Below are 23,549 nucleotides of genomic sequence, written 5' to 3'. Positions count from 1 at the left end.
GAACTTTTTAATTCCTATTTTGCATCTGTTTTCTCTCAGAAAGAAAATGTAACATCAACTGATCTTCACTGTCCTTTTAAAGGAATAGAAGAATCCAAGTTATCTGTAAACAGAAAGATTGTGAAGGAATATTTAGCTAACATAAATGAGTTCAAGTCTCCTGGTCCAGATGAATTACACCCCAGAGTACTGAAGGAGATCGTAGAAGAAATTTTAGAACCACTCTCCATAATCTTTGAAAATTCTTGGAGAACAGGAGAAGTCCCAGAAGACTGGAGAAGAGCAAATGTTGTTCCTATCTTCAAAAAGGGGAAGAAGGTGGACCCAGGGAACTATAGGCCGGTGAGTCTGACTTCTATACCAGGAAAGATCTTTGAACAAATTATTAAACAACATGTATGTAAGTACCTGGATAAGAATGAAGTGATTAACCAGAGTCAGCATGGGTTTGTAACTAACAAGTCATGTCAGACTAACTTAATTTCCTTCTATGACAGAATCACTGACTGGGTGGATCAGGGAAATGCTGTAGATATAGTATATCTTGACTTCAGCAAAGCATTTGACAAAGTATCTCACACCATCCTTATTGAAAAAATGACCAAGTATGCAATGGACCAGGCAACTGTTAGGTGGATTCATAACTGGCTTAGTGATCGGACTCAAAGGGTGGTTGTAAATGGCTTCACATCCAGCTGGATGAATGTCTCAAGTGGGGTACCACAGGGCTCTGTCCTGGGACCTGTATTGTTCAACATCTTCATCAATGATTTAGATGAAGGAATTGAGGGTAAACTGATTAAATTTGCTGATGACACAAAGCTAGGAGGGATAGCTAATACTAGAGAAGAGAGAGAGAGGATTCAAAAAGACCTAAATAAACTGGAGCAGTGGGCAGCAACCAACAGAATGGTTTTTAACAGGGAAAAATGCAAAGTACTACATCTGGGCAATAAAAATGAAAAAAGCATATACAGAATGGGAGGAATAGAGCTAAGCAACAGTACATGTGAAAAAGACTTAGGTATACTAATAGATCATAGACTGAACATGAGTCAACAGTGTGATGCAGCAGCAAAAAAGGCAAATACAATTCTGGGATGTATTAACAGAAGCATACAGTCTAGATCACGTGAAGTCATTATCGGTCTTTCCTCCTCTTTGGTCAGACCTCATCTGGAATACTGTGTACAGTTTTGGGCACCACATTTTAAAAAAGACATCGACAAACTGGAGCAAGTTCAGAGAAGAGCGACCAGAATGGTGACTGGTCTGCAAACCATGTCCTATGAGGAACGGTTGCAGGATTTGGGAATGTTTAGCTTGCAAAAAAGAAGACTGAGAGGAGACTTAATAGCTGTCTACAAATATGTCAAGGGCTGTCACATTGTAGAAGGATCATCTTTATTCTCATTTTCACAAGGAAAGACTAGAAGCAATGGGATGAAACTAAATGGGAGGAGACACAGATTAGATATTAGAAAAAACTTTTTGACAGTGAGGGTGATCAATGAGTGGAACAGGCTGCCACGAGAGGTGGTGAGTTCCCCTTCAATGGACGTCTTCAAACAGAGGCTGGACAGACATCTGTCTGAGATGATTTAGTGAATCCTGCTTTGAGCAGGGGGTTGGACCAGATGACCCAGGAGGTCCCTTCCAACTCTACCATTCTATGATTCTATGATTAAACTTTTTAGAACTAGACTCATCGCAAAATGCACTATTGCATATCCACAGGCAAGTCAGCCAACAAGCCACCACATATCAGTGCTTCCTTTCTTTACATTCAACTGCCATGCAAGATCATGTGAACACCTACATAGGACTCCGACCCCCACCCATCAAAAACAGCGCCTGCTTGGTACCATCCTGAAGGCCATACAAGAAATATCAAGACCAATATCTGTCAGGTGCACGCTGTCAGGCCTTAAAAGGTTGGAATTATCCCCTTGGAGCTGGCGGTGTCATACCGTACTACAATACCAAATCTTTCCGGAACAAATTTTGACATGCGGGCATTTATTGTACGCCGGGTCTGTTCAACGGCCAAGCCATCTTGAGCAGCCTGCTAAATGGCAAGAGGGATAACTTCTGACCATACAAGGAGGAGCCCAGGAGTGAAACCATGAAAACATTTCATGTCTGATCTCATCATTGTAATTAACTCAGCAATCTTGTATAAACAAAGGTCGTTACCCCCTACGTGTAAGACCAGTATTACTAGACCAATTGCATCTCTCCCAATATCAATGACTTCAAGGAGAAACCAAAGCCATTGCAAACCTCTAATGCCTCTCTAGTAGAAGTCACCTCCTCGGAAACCCAGATACCTCCCGTCTGGGCGACATTCAGCCTGTCATGCTGCCCAGATTATATAGGAATGGCCTAGCAACCACACAGATGGCCTGCAAACACCTAGGAATAGAAATAAAAGAACATTAAATTAATAAATCAGGTCTGATATATATATTTCGCAAACCAAGCAGAGCACGAGCGACCAATCTCTGAACCTCCAATTCGGGTAATCCTGCCCTGGTTGCCTTTGTAGCCACCCCTATGCGAAAAGAGTGTGTCTTATAATCCTTAGATTGAGCTACAGCAGCCATTAAACATTTACAGAAAATTGCCTGAAACTGATATTTCATTAATGGAGAGCAGTCCAAACAGGACAATAAAAATTTATCCCCGCCTCTATACATTAAATAGTTGCTAACTAGCTTGACTGGGTGAACTGAACCCTCCACCAAATGCAACAGAACCCTAGTGCCTCTACCCATTGGATCAGTTTTTGATTTGCGAATACGGAGACGTATCGCATGATGAGATACAACCACATCATCATAAAGTAAAAATGGATCAGTTTGCTAATAAGTAACACTCCAAAAAAGGAAATCCCACACTCAGCAGACAGGAGTGCTGACTCAAATTGGGAATGACAAACCAATGACGTGAGGGAATGAATACGGTTCAACAAGAAGAAAGAAATGGGGCGTCTACATTCCTTGCTAGGGTGAGACCTTTTCCACCCCTTCAAAGCCTGTCCCTTAGTGGCATCCGGCCATTCTAATAATTGGAAATAAAATGCCAAACTCAACAAGCGCTTTGGGCTGATGACCCTGAAACACCAGTACTGAGCAGCTGCAAGATAAACTCGATAGCAACATCCAGTCTGGACTGACATCAACTGTGCACAGGTCTACACTTAAATAGCACCAACCATCCCATGCCTTACCTTAAGACTGCCAAGTGGATGGGGCAACGGAGGATAGGACTAGTGGCATCAGCCACTCACTGTTAGGTCCAACAGGGAAGGAGGGCAAGGCAAGCCAAAGAGTGGGCATTGGGGACAAGCTCTCTGAAAAACCTGCCAATTAAAATGTGACAATGGCTGTGTGCCCACGATGCGTTTTTTAAGCATTTCCGCAGCGGCAAAAACGCTGCAGAAACGCTTAAAAAACGCATGGTAGAAGGTCCGCCATGTCCCCCAATGATAATCCGCATGTGCTGTGCACATGCTGCGGAAATTTCCGCTGCGGATTATCATTGCAGAAAAAAACGCAGGACTAGCAATTATTTTGCGGAAGTGCTGCGTTTTCGCAGCCATTGACTTGCATTAGAACGCGCCAATTCCGCAAGACTGCATCTGTACTTGCGTAATTTGGCGCGTTCTAATGTGCGGATGGTACCCGGGTGTGGAGGAGAGGAAAAAATCCTGAGCATTTCTGCATCGTGGGCACATAGCCAATGAGTCAGCCAGGTTGTTATTAGCTCCAGGGACATGCCAGGCCCAGAACCATATATTCTCATGTGAACACAACAGAGTTAGGAGGTGGAAAGACACAGCACAGGAAGATAAAAGGATGACATCTGATTTATGTAATCGGTTGTCTGTCCAAAAATAAACTTTCTTATTGGAAAAATGCCCACCCCAAAGGTCTGCTGCTGCATCTACAGGAAAAAGTTCAAGTAAAGTATGATTTTGACACAATCCTTGCTCATTCCAAGAATTAGGCCATTGACCTGCACACCATTGGCCACCAAAAAATGCTCCAAAACCAACTGACACCGCTGCAACAGAACGTAACTTTAACTCCTGGTTAGAAACCTTCGCTGACATAAAACACGTGTGACCATTGAACAAGTATAAAAAAAAATTCTAATTCGATGACTGGATTGGGACGCACCTTTGGGTGCTAATGCCAACTGCTGTGAAAACACTTTGCCCACGGGCATAACCCGACAGACAAAAACCAAATAAACCCAGTAAGGATTGCATTTGTAGAAGGGTTACCTTCCTTACGTAACAGAAACCTTTGGTCAGATAATTATCACATAGTCAAAGATTTTTTTTTATATACCGTATTTTTTGGACTATAAGATGCACTTTTCCCCCCTAAAATTTGGAAGGAAAATGGGGGGTGTGTCTTATGGTCCGAACGTTACCTTACCGGTGGTGGTCGAGAGGGATCGCAGGGTCCTCCGGTGGCGGCAGACGTGAGATGCTGTCGGCCGTTAGGCAGAGCAGCTGGAGCCGAGGCCTGTACCTGTGCTGGCTGTGGCTGGTGTCGAGTGGTGAAGCAGAGGGGTCGGGGCCTGGACTTGTGACTACCTCTTGAAGCTCATCAAGAGAATGCCAAGAGTGTGCAAAGCAGTCATCAAAGCAAAAGGTGGCTACTTTGAAGAACCTAGAATATAAGACATATTTTCAGTTGTTTCACACTTTTTTGTTAAGTATATAATTCCACATGTGTTAATTCATAGTTTTGATGCCTTCAGTGTGAATGTACAATTTTCAAAGTCATGAAAATAAAGAAAAATCTTTAAATGAGAAGGTGTGTCCAAACTTTCGGTCTGCACTAATATATATATTATATATATATATATGCTTCATACGTGTCTTTATAGCAGGTCTGGAACCAAGGTTAAAGAAGTTGTTCACAACTTTTTATTACCCCCCAATGTATTCCCCCGGGACCCCTGAGGGATTTTGTAATTACCTTGTGTTGCAGATACTGCCTGTGAGCGGCGCTACCGCGGGCCGCTCGCAAGCATCACGTGACCCGCCACTGATGTCACGTCGTGAGGCGTTGAATCAGTGACGCGGTCCCCGTGGTGGATGCTGGGTTGTGGGCGGGGTTACCCACCGCATCACACCCAGCATCCACCGTGCGCTTTCCCAATGAACGGGGAGAGGGAGAGCATGCGGTGGATGCCGGTTGTGACATGAGGGGTAACCCCGGCCACAACCCAGAATTCGTCGGTGGAACGAAGAAGAGAGACCTCCAGCTGCATCCGGAATCATGACGTGACATCAGCGGATGTCAGACCCGGATGCAGCCGGGGGTCACGTGATGCTTGTGAGCGGCCAGCGATAGCGCCACTCACAGGCAGTAACTGCACCGCATATAATTACAAAATCACTTAGGGGCCCTGGGAGAATACAATGGGGGGGGGGGTGATAAAATGTAGTGAACAACCCCTTTAATTTCTTATGCAAAATCAATGGCGCCCCCTGGAAGAAGCATGGCAAATCGGCGGCGTCGGGGTGAAGCTTCAGGGTTCAGGTATACTTTTCCTTCCTGCTGTATTTAATTCCATATGCTTGTCTATACCGGAGCTTTCCTATCCCACTGATGCCTCCAATAGAGTTTATGGGACTATTACTTCATATTGAAAACTTGCAGCTAGGCACTTGCACTTTATTTATTTCCATTTGCTGTGGATTGGGATAGTATGGGCACCTGTATCCATTGATTTTGCATATGAAATTAACCTTGGTTCCAGACCTGTTATAAAGACACGTATTGAGAATAGGTAGATTCTAACAAAACCCTTTCCTTCCCCTTTTTTTCTAGAGTCTCCAGTATATACATGGTTATATATTTCATTTTCAGTACCTGGTTAGATCCACCATATTTCATTCCCTGTTGAGCTTAAAAAAAACATTTTCCTGCTTATTTTAAATTGATGTTTTTTTTATCTTTTTGAATTAAATAAATTATTGTAATTTTATTCTGGTGTCTATACTCCTGTGTACCCATTTTTACCTGCTTGGTGAATCTGTGGGTATTGTGTTCAGTAAACCTTCGATCAGATGCAGGAATTTCTTGATCTTTTCATAGACAGGCGAAAAACCATTGTTTTGGTATCAATTTCCATCCCTAAGAAAGACAGGGTAGTAACGGGACAAATGGACAGATGTTTTCTTTCTGCAGACAAAGGAACATAGAAACATCACAATATAATTTTAAACTTGTCAACTAGGTACGGCCATAAATTACATTTTTTTTTTAATCCACAAATAGGAAGTCATCTAGATTATGGATGACAGATCTAATGGCGGTTTTGGACCTGACGACTCAATCCAATAAGGAACTGATGAGTTTGAGATAATTACACGATATAGAGCAACCCATTAGTAGGCATGTGGTGAAATAATAATCATCGTCGACCTGACATCCGAATAGGTGGAAGCATTCAGGATGGACAGGCAATAAACGAAAAGCTGACTCAATGTAGGATTTTGCTGGCAAAGCTCCAGCTCCAGCCTCCCACACTGGCGCAACCACTCTGTTGAAGGAGACGGAGGCGTCCTCCAACAAAATCCCGTCATTGACGGAATACGCCTTGAGGTAAGATAGATGATAAATAAGTAAAAATGTGCTTGGTTCTTTTTTCGGGATTACGCCCTGTGGAGAAAGTCTGGAGTCATGGAAAGGAGGGGATAGAAAAGGACCAACCATTCTGCCTAAATGCAACCTCTTTTTTAAATTTTATTATGGAGAATCTCAGGGCGCTCATGGGTGGATTAAATTTCTTGCAAAATTGGGAGAATTATGAACTCTAAATGGGATGAAAATGACATAGGTGAGAAGTAGAGAACCCGCCACATCTTTATTAGGATATTCGTTTAACCAAGGACCCATTGCGGTTACGCTCACCAAGGTCCTTATGATCCTTCTGTTTGGCATGGGAAGAGGGTTTGCATGGTAGTTTACCTGCGGGGGTCACCAGACCACAGGATGGGCTCCACCACATGCAGAACATTTGTGTTTATATTTAAACAACCCGGAAAAACTGCAATGTCTCTAGTTAAACAGCCAACAGGCCCCGTGTCTACGTACGACCGCTAAGTTTTGGCCTGCTGCTCAGGGTTGACAAGTAGCTGCTACTGAAAATGAGGGATGCTTTTGAGACAACATGAGCCGAAGCCAAAACGTCGGTTGCTTTAATCGCCCCCCCCACCACTCAACAAATTTCTGGTTGCAGGGCCAGCCGCCACTGGAACTCCTCGCCATAACACCACCAAGAAGTACCGCCATGGGCTTTGTAGGAGCTATATATCATATCTTGATATATAAATAATTCAGAACAGCGTTCTGGATGCTTCTGGCCCATGTTACAACCTAAAACAGAAAATTCCTGCTACTAATTGTTCATAGATATAGGCAAAATATTGCAAAAACCATCAAAAGGTCTATCAACTGGTCTCCTTTCCTTGTTAAATGTGTGCTGATCCACCGATATTAAATGACCAGATGTCAATGTACCATTATCCCAAATTTTATTTCCAGTCTCATTGTCTAAACGAGACCCCAAGGGGTTAATCCCACAGGAAAACAAATCTTAGTATACGCTAGCCAAAGTGTGTACAACGTTACTAACAAAAATTTTACTAACAGCGCAGATAACTGCTCCAATAATGCCTTAATTGCAGAAACCAAACCCGCACGCTCATTTTTTTTCTTCTCCCGATAAATTTCTCTCACCCACGTCTGTAGCTGGAGGTGGGACTCCAATTGAAGGAGGAATTCCGGCATCAGGATAACCGGACGTGTGAGGAAGGAACAGGCTGGAAGCCCTGGATGACACCACTCGGCTTGCGTTTCTCACTTCTAACACAAAGTCGGCTAATGGGACTCGCCGATGCACTGGAAGACTCCGATGATGACGAAGAGCGCCATCTAGAGGACTGAGATCTGTGACATCCCTTGTAGAATACGGACATCCAAGGCGAATGCATGGAACACTTGCTGCGCTGACCTGAAGAACGGTGTCCATGAAAGTGGTGTGAAGCATCGAAAGAGGAGGAGCTGGAACCAGGGCGTTTACACTTGTCCCATCTGATTCTGTGGGAAAGAGGAGTAGAGGAACCTGCCAATGAAGCAGCACCAAGAGGAACAGCGGGAGCTGGAGGGACAGCACCATTAGTACTCAGTGATGCAGGTGTTAATGGATTTTATTTATAATTGCACAGCAATATGCATTGCACATGCTGCGGCGCCCAAAAGAGCTGCTGGGCTGATGGGAGCTTGCATCCATCGAGAAGCTGCTGGCCTGATGGAGGTTGGTTTCGTCAATTGGGTGGAGGGGGGGTAGGGAGAATTGGGAATTGGATCCCCAGCCTATCCAGATGCAGAACTACTGCGTCTTGCACCCATTGTACTGGTTTGGGGCACAGGTAGAATCTGCGTGGGAATAGGATGAAAGGACATAGTAGCGGTAACAAAGGGAGGCTGTTGGAGAGGCAAAGCAGAGACTAACGGTTGAAAAATGGCCCCGTGTTCTAAAACATGCGGGGATAGAGTAGACGGGGAGAGAGTCAGCGGGGATAAGCCCACTGCATGGTGTACGTCTAAGCGCTCTGCAGTCAGAGGAGCAGGAGAGCTGGGGCTAAGGCGAACAGTAAGGTGGGAAAACCTTGCGGACTGCTGGCCTGACGACACTGCTGCAGCTGGAACAGGGGGGTAAGTACTGAGCTCTGAAATAAGGGGTTGTAGCCATCGCTCAACTTCTTGCGCCACCAGGTCACAAAATAATTTGATGAGGGGGGTCAGACATATCTCTTCTCCAGACAGGGCGGGACCATGAGGACCTCCGGGACCTGAACACAGGGGAAGAGGAGTAGACTGGCTTAGTGCAGTCTCTTAAACTCAAAGGAAGGGGCTGTACTAGCCAGTCATGCTTACTATTGGCCAACAAAAATGAAATGCTAAAACCCAGCAGGCTATACAGGGGGGTGGGAAGTGAGAACAAAAAACACTAAATATACAAAGGGGGGGGGGGGGGCTTTGCAGTCAGAGGCCCTTTCCTGACATTGTGCAGTGCTGGCCATTACCAAGTTCTAGAGAGCCTTCAGGTTAGGAACTTTCCAGAGCCTAGCTATGTCAGAACACCTCTTTTCTCTCCTCTTTGTGCACTTACAACATATTAAGTATCAATGGCATGATGGCACCGGTAGTTCCATTAACAAGTGTAGAACTTCAGAGCCAGATTACATTATGTTCCCAATTAGCAAATATGCAGTGATTTTTGGCTGCTTATTTGTTTGTGGAAATTCTGCTGTGGCTATCAGTGCCATCATTAGTGCACAAAATTTTAGGAAATCTCATACACACCATGCAAAGATATCTGCACAGGTGAAGCTCATCAAGAGAATGCCAAGAGTGTGCAAAGCAGTCATCAAAGCAAAAGGTGGCTACTTTGAAGAGCCTAGAATATAAGACATATTTTCAGTTGTTTCACACTTTTTTGTTAAGTATATAATTCCACATGTGTTAATTCATAGTTTTGATGTCTTCAATGTGAATGTTCAATTTTCATAGTCATGAAAATACAGAAAAATCTTTAAATGAGAAGGTGTGTCCAAACTTTTGGTCTGTACTGTATTTCAATCAGATGTTTAGTTTCAGTCTGTGAACAAGACATAAACCACAAAGGCCAAAGCATAAAAACACAACTTTATTATAGTGAAGTGCTCACATTTTCGGATATACATTTTGCAGCCCTTCAGTCCCTTCTAGCACAACTCAGACTACAGCTCTAGGCCCATACAAAAGTGCATAACACCATGTAGACTACCAAGTGTCGGAAACATACAGTGGTGTGAAAGTTTTTGCCTCCTTCCTGATTTCTTATTCTTTTGCATGTTTGTCACACTTAAATGTTTCAGATCACAAAACAATTTTAAATATTAGACAAAGATAACACAAGTAAACACAAAATGCAGTTTTTAAATGAATGTCTTCATTATTAAGTGAAAAATAAATCCAAACCTACAGGGCCCTGTGTGAAAAAGTGATAGCCCCCGCTCTCTTAAAACATAAATGAACTGTAGCTTATCACATCTTTGGGAAGGTGAGTTCAATTTCCCTAGCCACACACAGGCCTGATTACTGCCGCACCTGTTCTCAATCAAGAAATCACTTAAATATGACCTGCCTGACAAAGTGAAGTAGACCAAAAGATCTTCAAAAGCTAGACATCATGCCGTGATCCAAAGAAAATCAGGAACAAATGAGAAACAAAGTAATTGAGATCTATCAGTCTGGAAAACACTTTTTTACACCACTGTATGTATTATTCCTGGAGATCCCCTGTCAGTATGCAGCGCTTCTGTGTGCCCCAACCAGCATTTCTAGCAATGTGAGACTTCCTCCCCACACAGGAAGACATTGGAACAGTGCTCGATCACATATTTTTCTACTTTTCATTCCACTTAACTGCTATGAATATCAGACATGCAGCTTGTCTATGATTCTTATTGTGGTGGCCAATGCTAAAACATAGGTTCATCAGAGTTTAAGCTGTTACGTGGCTTTGTGCAGTTTACAACACCCATGGCACAATACCCAAGTGTATATGAGGTTTGCAAAAATGTTAAGTAATACAGAGACATTAGATACTTTTCCACATTCATGTCTTCACTATAAGACGCTCCCTTGACTGCTTGATACTGGAAAGGTTGGATTTTTCATTCACAGCCGTACAATTTGCTATGCCGTTTATGAGAGTTATGGATCAGCCGATGACTCTGTAGCTTTGCAACTGTGGGACCTGGACGGTGTTATATCTACCTCAGCCATGATGGGCTCAAATAGGAATGACTTGAGATTGGAAAAGGAAAGGGTATGTCCACACAGGACAAACTTGAGTCAGATTTGGCAAATTGCAATCAACCGCTCAATTTCCACAGCAAATCTCCTTTAAGGACATAATTTTTCCTAAACCTTATCCATATACTGCACTGTCATATGCAGGGGATTTTTCTGTCTGGAAAATAGGGAAGGAAAACCCACTGCGTATATGACCCACGTAACTCATAATTGCAGCTTGTACGATCACAATTCATTAAACCACTAATACAGAAATCAGTGATTTGAAAAATGGAAAAGTGTATGGAGGAGGGTAACATTATTACAATTATTGTAGATACCGTGTCGTCTGTGAAAGCAGATTCAGTCGTGCCAGACTGATGAACATTTCACCATCTTCACACACACAATAACTCTGATTTCATGTACCATCATGAACCATATTGTGTTTTTGCTACATAGAGTATGAATCGTCATACAAACGAACTTGTAAAAAAAAAAAGTCTACTGTGCTATCGCAACAGACACGGGAAAAGCTTTCCCAATAACCAATTAAAAAAAAACAAAACAAGATCTGATGCCCAACTCACAATATTCATCAGTTCTACAAACTTAGTAAGTGCAAGAATCCAATGGTTTGGTGCATATTGGGCACTTGTCCCCTTGAAGTCAATAATCCTGGGCCGTCTCTACCTGGTCTCCTCGACTGTCTAGTAAGTAAAGTAAAAAAACAAATATATGTTAAATGATGCAGACATTGCTCAATGTCAACCAGAGAAATTATTTACTTAAAAGAAAAAAAATGTAAAAAGTCACAATAGCAGCTGTGCAGTTTATGTCAGCCATTTAATAATGATTACGTATGTAAGCTAGTTACCTCATATTGTCCATGGAGAAGAACACTAGACCGGGCAGACATCTGTAATGGGCGACCTATCCTAGTCTAGCCTGGGGTGGTAGAGTAAACTTGTAAATTACATCAAACTCGTGGAAGGTCGGACAAACAGACCCAGATCCTGCTAATCTTAGTACCTCAACTAATCAGAGATCATGAAATGTTATGTGCAAAAAGTTAACTGCAACACAAAACTTTCAGAAAAAAAATAAGTTTAGACGTTTAAGACCACACTTGGGAAGTAATGTTTTCTCAAGCATAAGGCTTTGAATCTGGCTTCCATCTCTCATTTTGCTCTAAAAAGTGAGAGCCAAGGAAGAATGAAGCCAAAGAAAAGATTCACTTATTACAGTTCCAGCAGCAGGATGAAAAAATGATGCCATTCCGTATGTTACTCCCTAAAATACTGCCAAGGCTTTCTGTCCTGAGTAAGTAAAGCTGAACCAGCTGACAAGTTACTATACATAGAATTATGTTCCCGCAGGTATCTCACTATCTTTCTACCCCAGTAAAGAAATACATACAACATACAGTACAGACCAAAAGTTTGGACACACCTTCTCATTTAAAGATTTTTCTGTATTTTCATGACTATAAAAATTGTACATTCACACCGAAGGCATCAAAACTATGAATTAACAAATGTGGAATTATATAGTTAACAAAAAAGTGTGAAACAACTGAAAATATGTCTTATATTCTAGGTTCTTCAAGGTAGACACCTTTTGTTTTGATGACTGCTTTGCCCACACTTGGCATTCTCTTGATGAGCTTCAAGAGATAGTCACCGGAAATGGTCTTCCAACAATCTTGAAGGAGTTCCCAGAGATGCTTAGCACTTGTTGGCCCTTTTGCCTTCACTCTGCGGTCCAGCTCACCCCAAACTATCTCGATTGGGTTCAGGTCTCGTGACTGTGGAGGCCAGGTCATCTGGCGTAACACCCCATCACTCTCCTTCTTGGTCAAATAGCCCTTACACAGCCTGGAGGTGTGTTTGGGGTCATTGTCCTGTTGAAAAATAAATGATGGTCCAACTAAACGCAAACCGGATGGAATAGCATGCCGCTGCAAGATGCTGTGGTACCCATGCTGGTTCAGTATGCCTTCAATTTTGAATAAATCCCCAACAGTGTCACCAGTAAAGCACCCCCACACCATCACACCTCCTCCTCCATGCTTCACGGTGGGAACCAGGCATGTAGAGTCCATCCGTTCACCTTTTCTGCGTCGCCCAAAGACACTGTGGTTGGAACCAAAGATCTCAAATTTGGACTCATCAGACCAAAGCAGATTTCCACTGGTCTAATGTCCATTCCTTGTGTTCTTTAGCCCAAACAAGTCTCTTCTGCTTGTTGCCTGTCCTTAGCAGTGGTTTCCTAGCAGCTATTTTACCATGAAGGCCTGCTGCACAAAGTCTCCTCTTAACAGTTGTTGAAGAGATGTGTCTGCTGCTAGAACTCTGTGTGGCATTGACCTGGTCTCTAATCTGAGCTGCTGTTAACCTGCGATTTCTGAGGCTGGTGACTTGGATAAACTTGGCCTCAGAAGCAGAGGTGACTCTTGGTCTTCCTTTCCTGGGGCGGTCCTCATGTGAACCAGTTTCTTTGTAGCGCTTGATGGTTTCTGCAACTTCACTTGGGGACACTTTCAAAGTTTTCCCAATTTTTCGCACTGGCTGACCTTCATTTCTTAAAGTAATGATGACCACTCGTTTTTCTTTACTTAGAATTTGTATTATGGCAAGAAAAAAGCAACTAACAGTCTATTCAGTAGGACTATCAGCTGTGTTTCCACCAGACTTATGCACAACACAAATGATGGTCCCAACCCTATTTATAAGGCAAGAAATCCCACTTATTAAACCTGACAGGGCACACCTGTGAAGTGAAAACCATTTCCGGTGACTACCTCTTGAAGCTCATCAAGAGAATGCCAAGAGTGTGCAAAGCAGTCATCAAAGCAAAAGGTGACTACTTTGAAGAACCTAGAATATAAGACATATTTTCAGTTGTTTCACACTTTTTTGTTAAGTATATAATTCCACATGTGTTAATTCATAGTTTTGATGCCTTCAGTGTGAATGTACAATTTTCATAGTCATGAAAATGCAGAAAAATCTTTAAATGAGAAGGTGTGTCCAAACTTTTGGTCTGTACTGTATGTTCCATGGATGTTGTCCAAAACTTAGAATGCAATGCTGTCATAGAAAATATTAAAATCTCTGAAGTTACACTAGAGGGGGGCATTCACCGCCCCCCTCCCTCCTTATCTGTCACACAGAAATGCAGTAGCAAAAGGGGCTTACAATCTACAAATCTCTTTTAGTAGTTGAATTACACAGTTTAACATATGGGGAATGAATAAGAATGAGATTTATAGATTGAAGAGGAAGGGAAGTGACAATCTTAATTAAAATGCGGCAGCTCCTTTTAGGACAAAAGACCCCGGTAGTACCACCAAGGATGTCTTTTATGCGTAGACAAAGAGTTATAGATTGAACAAGTAATTGAGACAGAAAAGGTACAAAGGTACATGTGTTTACACATAGATAGCAAATTGGAAGAGGATTTGTTCACAGGAAATGCATCTTAAATTCAAGTGATACTGTTTCCTGCCAGGTAAATGCTATACATTGACACTAGACGCAAGTCTCAGAAAGAATTCCGTTAGTGATGGGACATATATTTTCATCTTCAGGGCGAATCAGAAAAAAAGATGCATGCTTTTTCATATCTGTAACCCCTGCCTATAAAGTCTCAAATCAATAGTGGTCAGATTGCTGACAACAGCCATGTCATGTTTGATCTCTGGGCAAAGGTAAAAATCACAATAAAAAATATGGTGGAGATTTTAAACTAATGCAAGCACCCGGCGTGAAGATATTGAATAAGTTGTGAATTTCATAAAATCCTGAAGGGCTGAGAATATCCCACTGCCCGGCCCACGTGAGGTCATCAAGGGGGGTAGGGGGGAGGGTGTGAACGTGACTTAGGTGCTGATAAGACATCAAGGCAAACTATGATCTGTATTCCTGTAGAGAGATACACTTCGGTGCATGCATGAATCCCATTCACTGAAAGTCTCCAATCAAAGTGCTCTCCTTAACTAGCTGAATCATCTGTGATTGGCCTAGTAAGTTCTTTGTTAATCCCTTTTATTTTCTGTAATTGTATATGCTGTATGGTTTTGTTCCCTTTGTAAAATCTTTTGTATATTTTTTATAAACATTGCCTATCGTTTTGTATTAAATATAAAATTTAATTGTTCTGTTCCTTTTGTTCTGTAACCCGCACCCTGAAGCCATACACAACCAGAACAAGCCCTACAGTCAGCCGGTATAAAACACGACTGGTGGTGGCAGTGAGTAGTAATTGGGTTATCGTGGAGCTTGCTGTGACCATATCGGGGGGTATATACACATATTCGATGAGTTGGAGATGTATATACCATACGCTCAGTTTGTTTCCACTAATAGTTTCCCGATAACCGGCCTATCTGCGGCCTCCTCCATTAATCGTCGGCCAATCGTGTAATTGTCCAGATGATAGGATGCAGCAAGAGAGCTGTTCGCTCCAAAGATAACAGCGGGTGGGTTAAGTTACGACCCCCTCCGGCTGAGATCTTTGACACTGAGCAATACAACATTTTCTAAATGTGGCCACAGACACTTTGCTGTATCCAATGCTAACTTTTGTGAGCAGCCTGCCAATCGAAAGAAAATTAGCAAAGATTTTTCAGCCATTGCTTTTCCATTAGTGATTAGTGGTTTAAAAGGTCAAGGAAATAAAAGACGGCCATTGAAAGGCAGATGCTGAATTTCGGAATATAATGTAATCAAAATCAGTCTGATAGGAATTTAAAGGGGTCTCAGCAGAAGATGGGCAATGATCACCGCTGCACTCATTCTCACTTTTGGATGGTTCACAGCCAGCTACACGAGTGTTGCACTGACAGAATATAAGCTACTTTCCATGCAGATACAGTACAGACCAAAAGTTTGGACACACCTTCTAATTTAAAGATTTTTCTGTATTTTCATGACTATGAAAATTGTATATTCACACTGAACGCATCAAAACTATGAATTAACACATGTGGAATTATATACTTAACAACTGAAAATATGTCTTATATTCTAGGTTCTTCAAAGTAGCCACCTTTTGCTTTGATGACTGCTTTGCACACTCTTGGCATTCTCTTGATGAGTTTCAAGACGTAGTCACCGGAAATGGTTTTCACTTCACAGGTGTGCCCTGTCAGGTTTAATAAGTAGGATATCTTGCCTTATAAATGGGGTTGGGACCATCAGTTGTGTTGTGCAGAAGTCAGGTGGATACACAGCCGATAGTCCTACTGAATAGACTATTAGAATTTGTATTATGGCAAGAAAAAAGCAGCTAAGTAAAGAAAAACAAGTGGCCATCATTACTTTAATAAATGAAGGTCAGTCAGTGCGAAAAATTGGGAAAACTTTGAAAGTGTCCCCAAGTGCAGTTGCAAAAACCATCAAGCGCTACAAAGAAACTGGCTCACATGAGGACCGCCCCAGGAAAGGAAGACCAAGAGTCACCTCTGCTTCTGAGGATAAGTTTATCCGAGTCACCAGCCTCAGAAATCGTAGGTTAACAGCAGCTCAGATTAGAGACCAGGTCAATGCCACACAGAGTTCTAGCAGCAGACACATCTCTACAACAACTGTTAAGAGGAGACTTTGTGCAGCAGGCCTTCATGGTAAAATAGCTGCTAGGAAACCACTGCTAAGGACAGGCAACAAGCAGAAGAGACTTGTTTGGGCTAAAGAACACAAGGAATGGACATTAGACCAGTGGAAATCTGTGCTTTGGTCTGATGAGTCCAAATATGAGATCTTTGGTTCCAACCACCGTGTCTTTGTGAGACGCAGAAAAGGTGAACGGATGGACTCTACATGCCTGGTTCCCACCGTGAAGCATGGAGGAGTAGGTGTGATGGTGTGGGGGTGCTTTGCTTGTGACACTGTTGGGGATTTATTCAAAATTGAAGGCATACTGAACCAGCATGGCTACCACAGCATCTTGCAGCGGCATGCTATTCCATCCGGTTTACGTTTAGTTGGACCATCATTTATTTTTCAACAGGACAATGACCCCAAACACACCTCCAGGCTGTGTAAGGGCTATTTGACCAAGAAGGAGAGTGATGGGGTGCTACGCCAGATGACCTGGCCTCCACAGTCACCAGACCTGAACCCAATCGAGATGGTTTGGGGTGAGCTGGACCGCAGAGTGAAAGCAAAAGGGCCAACAAGTGCTAAGCATCTCTGGGAACTCCTTCAAGATTGTTGGAAGACCATTTCCGGTGACTACCTCTTGAAGCTCATCAAGAGAATACCAAGAGTGTGCAAAGCAGTCATCAAAGCAAAAGGTTTCTACTTTGAAGAACCTAGAATATAAGACATATTTTCAGTTGTTTCACACTTTTTTGTTAAATATATAATTCCACATGTGTTAATTCATAGTTTTGATGCCTTCAGTGTGAATGTACAATTTTCATAGTCATGAAAAGACAGAAAAATCTTTAAATGAGAAAGTGTGTCCAAACTTTTGGTCTGTACTGTATATGTGGAGGATGGCTCAGTGCAGTGTAATTAATAGAGCTTGCCATGACTTCACTTTCATAATCACCTGATATGAGGTTAGTGTCAGCTGTGCAGTGCCCTAAAACAGCGCTGTTAACCCCATAATTACATGTCTATTTTAGGCTTTAGGCTATGTGCCAACGATCAGGAACAGCAGCGTTTTGGACGCAGTGCATTTGCGCTGCGTTCTACATTACTAATGGGATTTATAGAAATCCCATGCTCACTGTGCTTCTATTTAACACTACTTAAGCTCACCCGCGGCGCAGGTTTACGAGCCGCAGCACGTTAATTTCTGTTGCGGAAACGCTAGTCTCCGCTACAGAAATTTCCACAATGGAATGTCATTAGATGCGGTAAATCCGCATAGTTCACTGAACACATGAGCATTTAACTGCGTGATTAGAATGCAGCATTTTGGACACAGCAAAAATACGCTGTGTCCAAAACGCCGCTATTCCTGATCATGTGCACATCAGGTTCGGGCCACACATTTGTGGCTCCGTCGAGGCTTCTGAAAAACAGCATTTGGACGTAGCCCCCAAAGTATCCATTCACTACAATGAGTCAAAGTGAGTCAGTTTGTACTCTGTCCAGCAGTATCTGCTTTTTTAGGCATGCGCAAAAGCACGATCTGCCATACGTGTGCGCATGCCTAAAAAGATGGACATTACCGAAACAAAGGCTGCATGAAGAACAAAGTGACTCCTTCAGCTTCATTGTAGTAAATGGCTACGGCGAGGGCTCAGTCCAAATCATATTTTTCAGGAAATCAAGAGAGAAGCCTCGACGCAGCTACAAATGTGATGTGCACATTGCCTATAAATCTCCTTCTGCCTCATTATTATGAATGGCTCCCATTAGACTCCCTTTGTTATATGTTCCTAAAGCAAATACTAACTTTCAGGATAAATTTAATCTGTCTGCACAATTGTGCATTTTATACATATGTTTAGATAAAGATACCGTATTTTTCGGACTATAAGACGCACTTTTTTCCTCCAAAATTTTGGAGTCCGAATGTTGGGGGGGTGTGTGATTATATATGTGAGGTGTGGGGGGGCGCGGTAGCAATGGAGGGGCGGGGCACAGGAGGCAGCAGCCGCCCGTTGCAGCCTACACTGTCCCCGCTGCTAAAGAAAATGAATATTCAGTGCTCCCCACGCCCCATGGGGCGTGGGGAGCACTGAATATTCATGCTCCTTAATAGCGGCACACAGTGTAGCAGCGCTGCGGCTCCTGCTGCTGCAGGAATCGCCTGTTCCCGCTGTTAAAGGGCATGAATATTCAACCTCTCTCCACGCCCATGGGCATGGAGAGGGGGTGAATATTCATGCCCTTTAATAAGCGGGCACACGCGATAGCCCGGCAGCAGCAGGAGCCGCGCTGCGGCTACGCTGTGTGCCGGCTATGAAGGAGAGTGAAGTCACTGCTCCCCCCGCACACAGTCCCGGTGTGGGGAGCAGTGACTTCCGGCAGCTGATCTTTTCTTGTGAGCCGCGCATGGCAGTGACGTCATGCGCGGCTCACATGGAGAGATCAGTGCAGGCAGACAGGACGCAGCGCTGGAGGAGAGAAGAAAGGTGAGTAGGAGTGTTTATTTTTTTTTTTTATGTGCAGCATGAGGAGGATTAGGGGTGCCATGCATACCAGGACAGGGAAGAGGGGTGCCATGCATACCAGGATAGGGATGAGGGGTGCCATGCATACCAGGATAGAGGGATGACAGGTATACCAGGATGGGGACCACGTATAGAAGGAAGGGGGGGGGGCATATATACCAGGATGGGGGATATTGTCAGAATTGGGGGACATTACCCCTATACCAGTGTCAGCAGAAGACCCCATCCCCCTTAAAAGTGCATCATGACTACATTTTTTGCTTAATTTTTTATTTTTATTTTCCTCCTCTAAAACCTAGGTGCGTCTTATGGTTCGGTGCGTCTTATAGTCCGAAAAATAAGGTACATGTTATCGAAATAACCAGACATTCCTTCTGCAACTGAATTTTTAAAGTTATCCGTCACCAGCTATTGGAGGATAAATATTATATGGTTTATAGAAAATTAACGTTTTTTAAAGATAGAAATAAAAGACTAAAACAGGTGAGTAGTCCAGATTAGATCAGATGAATGCACGCTCTTATCTTTTACAGAAGTCCTTCTTCTTTAGAATCAGTAAGAAGTTGTGTCCTTCACCATCTGCAATAGCAATAAGAGGTGCAGACACAACCTCCGCTGGTATATTATGCCTGGACATGCAATAATGAGCTCAGCAGATGCTTTATAAGTGCAGTGTTAGTGAAAGAGCTACTGAAGCCTTACTACCTAAGCCATTAATAAATATATCCGTTCCCTGTTCAGAAAGCTGCCAATACTCCACTTGTTTTAGTAGTTGCAGTGAACCTGTTGCTGGGATTTTTATTTCAATTACTACATCACACTATGTGACCTTCACAATGTGATGGGGAAACATATGGGCCATTCCTTTAGTTATTAGACACAGTTATATTCTGGATTATCCTTATCATCCCAGTAGCTGAGCCATTATGGCTATTCTATAGCAGGTTTACTGTATGGCCCATTTACATTTATCTTTTAAAGAAAAAACGGTGTGGAGAGGGAGTTTAGCACCTAGACTGAATAGGACATTTATTAGCGAGCACACAAGTACAAAGATCCATTACCAGACCTTCACCAAGCTGAGAAGACTGAAAATTGTTAAGGGAGATGAACACATGCCAGGATAAAGAATACATTTTCAGAATATAAATCTACAAAAAACATTAAACACTGCAAATAGATTTATTTAAGGTTACTATTTTATATGTCTAAGGCCACGGCCCCACTATCAGTATTCGGTCAGTATTTTTTCTCAGGAGTGGGAGCCAAAACCAGGTGAGGAACAATCAGAGAAAAGGTGTAATAGAAACAAGTCACCAACTCTGCATTTATCACCCACTCCTGGTTTTGGCTCCCACTCCTGAGAAAAAATACTGACCGAATACTGATAGTGGGGCAGTGGCCTTAGATTGCAGTCTGTTGAAAAGTGCCCATTCACATACCAGCAGAGCCAGATAAATGGGATCCCACTATCCTGGGTGTATAGGGGTCTCCTGACTCTCCCCGATAGATGATGTCAGGGATAGATTTCAATATGCCAGATCTATGGATTTTAGGGGAAATAAGCTACAGCCAGCAGCATACTCCCTTTTCCACTGTTGAGGACACATCCAAACTTCACCGATCCTAAACTTTAGATTAAAAAAAATGAAACAAAAAAGAACTTAGAACCAATATCAAATGAAGCAAAGTATTTACAAGGTTACCGATTTTAGTCCTCATTCAGATGTCCGTTTTTTCTCACGTACAAGAAAAACTGACCACTTTATATCAGACTCTGGTAAGTTTGGTCTGAGAGGCATTAGTTTTTCTCATACATGGAATAAAAAAGAAAAAAAAAAGAAAAAAGAAACAAGTGTCTCCACCTCCTTTCTGACAGCCCAATAAAATCGGACTGCACTCGGATGTCATCTGAGTGCGGTCCGAGTTTTTCACTCGCATTGCCGATTTTGATCCGACAGATCAAAATCGGACACGTCTCCGCGATTTTCCACAGGCCACTTGGTTTGTGAAAGATCAGACATGTGAATGGCCATACAGACTAGTACAGGTATGAGTGCCATCCATGAAAACCACGGATAGCACTTGTATGTGAAAATCGGATGTCTGAAAGAGCCCTTACATGCAGTTTGTATCCTGAACATATTGATAATGTTCAAAAGTCTCACATCATTGGTTTCACATGATATTGGTTCAAAGGTCTCACATCACAATCGATGGCCACTTCTTTAAGCAAGCATTGTGCCCAATTTGCCAGCAGCTTTAGAGCAGAAACAGGATGTGTTATATAGCTTTGAAGGAAAAGATTTAGCTGGACTTTAGTAAGTCAGTATAATTGTGTTTAATTAAAAAGTCCAGTGGGCAGTCCAATCTAGTATTTGCCAGCATTTTTTGTATAACTCCTTCTTGATCCCATGCTGCCCACAGACAGACCTGCAGGCTGAATGTGACAGATTACCTTTAACTACAAATTGACCAGTATTAGCTAATAATGTGATTTACCTTTAAGAAGTGGGATAACTGGGAACATCTTTGCTGCATGACATCAGTAACATCTGTATATTGTCTCCATGTGATGACATATGGAATCACATCCTCAGCATGAAAAATGTTTATAGCAGAGGGGAGTGTACTAAGCGCCACATTGTCCAGAAGTAGATGATGACACGTAGTAAGATTACGTTGAATAGAAAAGGAAAATCACATATGAAAAACACATAGTACACAAAAAATACTTTGGGTCTACTTGTTTCCTACATGCAACAGTTTTGCAACACCAGAGTTTGGCTATGATGAACATACCCAACTCATATCCGTACTTGTACTCAGGTTTATGATTTAATAGAATAAAAGTTCCTCAACAGAGCTAAACTAATGCATTATACTATGGTGCAGATACTAGGTATGCTTATCTCTGAACACCATTACAGGGTACAGTAATCAATATGAATAAGTACATAAGTTTACATGCACCACAGATATTCTGCTATGTTTAATAGAGCATTCAATAGGAAATTATTTCAATTAAACAATAAATCAGGGAAAAAATTACAAAAACAAACAACACTTCTACATAAAAAATTGTGGCCAATGATGCTTCTGATGAACGGGTGCTGTAGCTATAACACAGGCTGCCGTACACAGCTCACAAGGCCATGGTGCACGAGAAGGTCATTTAATGTCCTTGCCACAGTCCTTCCTGGCCATCAGATCACTTCCAATCATAAGGGAGAAAATCCAGTGTCAGAAGTTTATTAGTGTACTACTGCACACGGATAATAATTGCGGGCCTCCTAAATTGCTGGCACTCAGTCTGCCCCTAAATGGGAACCAGTCTTTATTACTGTGGTTTATACAGAACACGAGGAATATTTGGCGCTGGTATGTGTTTAAAATTAGAGTTTATTTTAAGGGAAAAAAAAAAGAAAAACACGGAGGTGTTAAGTGATGGGAATATCAGAGTGTTAACAAGGCTCCCAGATACATCACCAGCCTCACAAGCAGAGAAATTGCATGTTGCTAAAGTTTTTATCATACAAATAATATTTTGATAATATTCATAATCAGAGACAACATTTAATCTTTACTTGTGAAGAGGTGATATACAGAAACTTACTACGAATCAGAGACGGAGTGTCCCACAATGGAGGAGTCAATTCAAGAATGACACGAAGCCTCATTCCTTATGAGGATCCTAAGCAAGTTGTTTTTTTTTACTGTACGATTTCTTTACTTTGCCAAATGCTGATTGAAAGCAGCTGATCAGCATTGAATTGGCTGCAATATTGTAAATGTACCCCTCTCGAATCCAGCATTAGCATCTGTTACATAAATCACACTACATGAAGACTTTATAGAATTGGATGGGGGATGGAGATGTGTGTTGGGCTGTGTTTGCTTGCTTGGTCTCAGACATTGTCGCTTTCACATACAATCCAACCTTTTGGCTAGAGCCTTAATCCATGTTTACTGCCTGTTTTAAAACCATTGCCACACCCTGCACCAACAGATGAGGGGCAGAGAAACATTTCCACCATCAGTAATGCAGTACTATGCTGCAATACAAGTCTGCGTGATGTATTACGTGCAATGAAGAAGAAAAAAGATAGACCTTTTCCGTGTTCCTGCAGACTATGTGATGAGTGAAATCTGCAACAAAACGCTGAATGACACGCTGCAAGTCAAAAATAAGCAACGTGTGCATGAGACTGCAGGTTTCTCATTCACTTTGCTGGCATCAGGAAATCCTTTAGGATTTGTGAGAAATCTGTGCAGAAAAAAAGCAACAAATATGTGTCCATGGGCCCTAAGAGAGCAGTTGCTAAAATACCATAAGGCTGTGTGCCCACTATGCGTTTTTTAAGCGTTTCCACAGCATAATTTCCGCCACGGAAACACTTAAAAAACGCTTGTTAATAGGTCTGCAGTGTTCCCCAATGATAATCCGCATGTGCTGAGCACATGCTGCGGAAATTTCCGCTGCGGATTATCATTGTGGAAAAATCCGCAGCACGTTCATTAATTTTGCAGAATTGCAGCGT

At 42.4% G+C, this 23,549-nt stretch overlaps 1 long non-coding RNA gene across 2 annotated transcripts in view; it reads right to left on the bottom strand.

Moving 5' to 3' along the window:
- Nucleotides 1-23,549, bottom strand: part of LOC141153163 (uncharacterized) — a 154,308-nt gene that overhangs the window by 107,610 nt on the left and 23,149 nt on the right. For both annotated transcript variants that reach the window (XR_012247250.1, XR_012247249.1), the window contains exons 2-3: nucleotides 6,048-6,209; nucleotides 4,449-4,685 (exon numbers count right to left, since the gene is read on the bottom strand). This is a non-coding gene — a long non-coding RNA (uncharacterized lncRNA). The remainder of the gene's footprint in view (nucleotides 1-4,448; nucleotides 4,686-6,047; nucleotides 6,210-23,549) is intronic.

This window comes from Phyllobates terribilis, unplaced genomic scaffold (assembly GCF_046119375.1).
Source record: "Phyllobates terribilis strain yellow unplaced genomic scaffold, ASM4611937v1 Scaffold_7__3_contigs__length_470593459, whole genome shotgun sequence".
Lineage (NCBI taxonomy): Eukaryota > Metazoa > Chordata > Amphibia > Anura > Dendrobatidae > Phyllobates > Phyllobates terribilis.
Note: the sequence above shows the minus strand (reverse complement) of the source record. Positions and strands in the feature narration are given on the sequence as shown.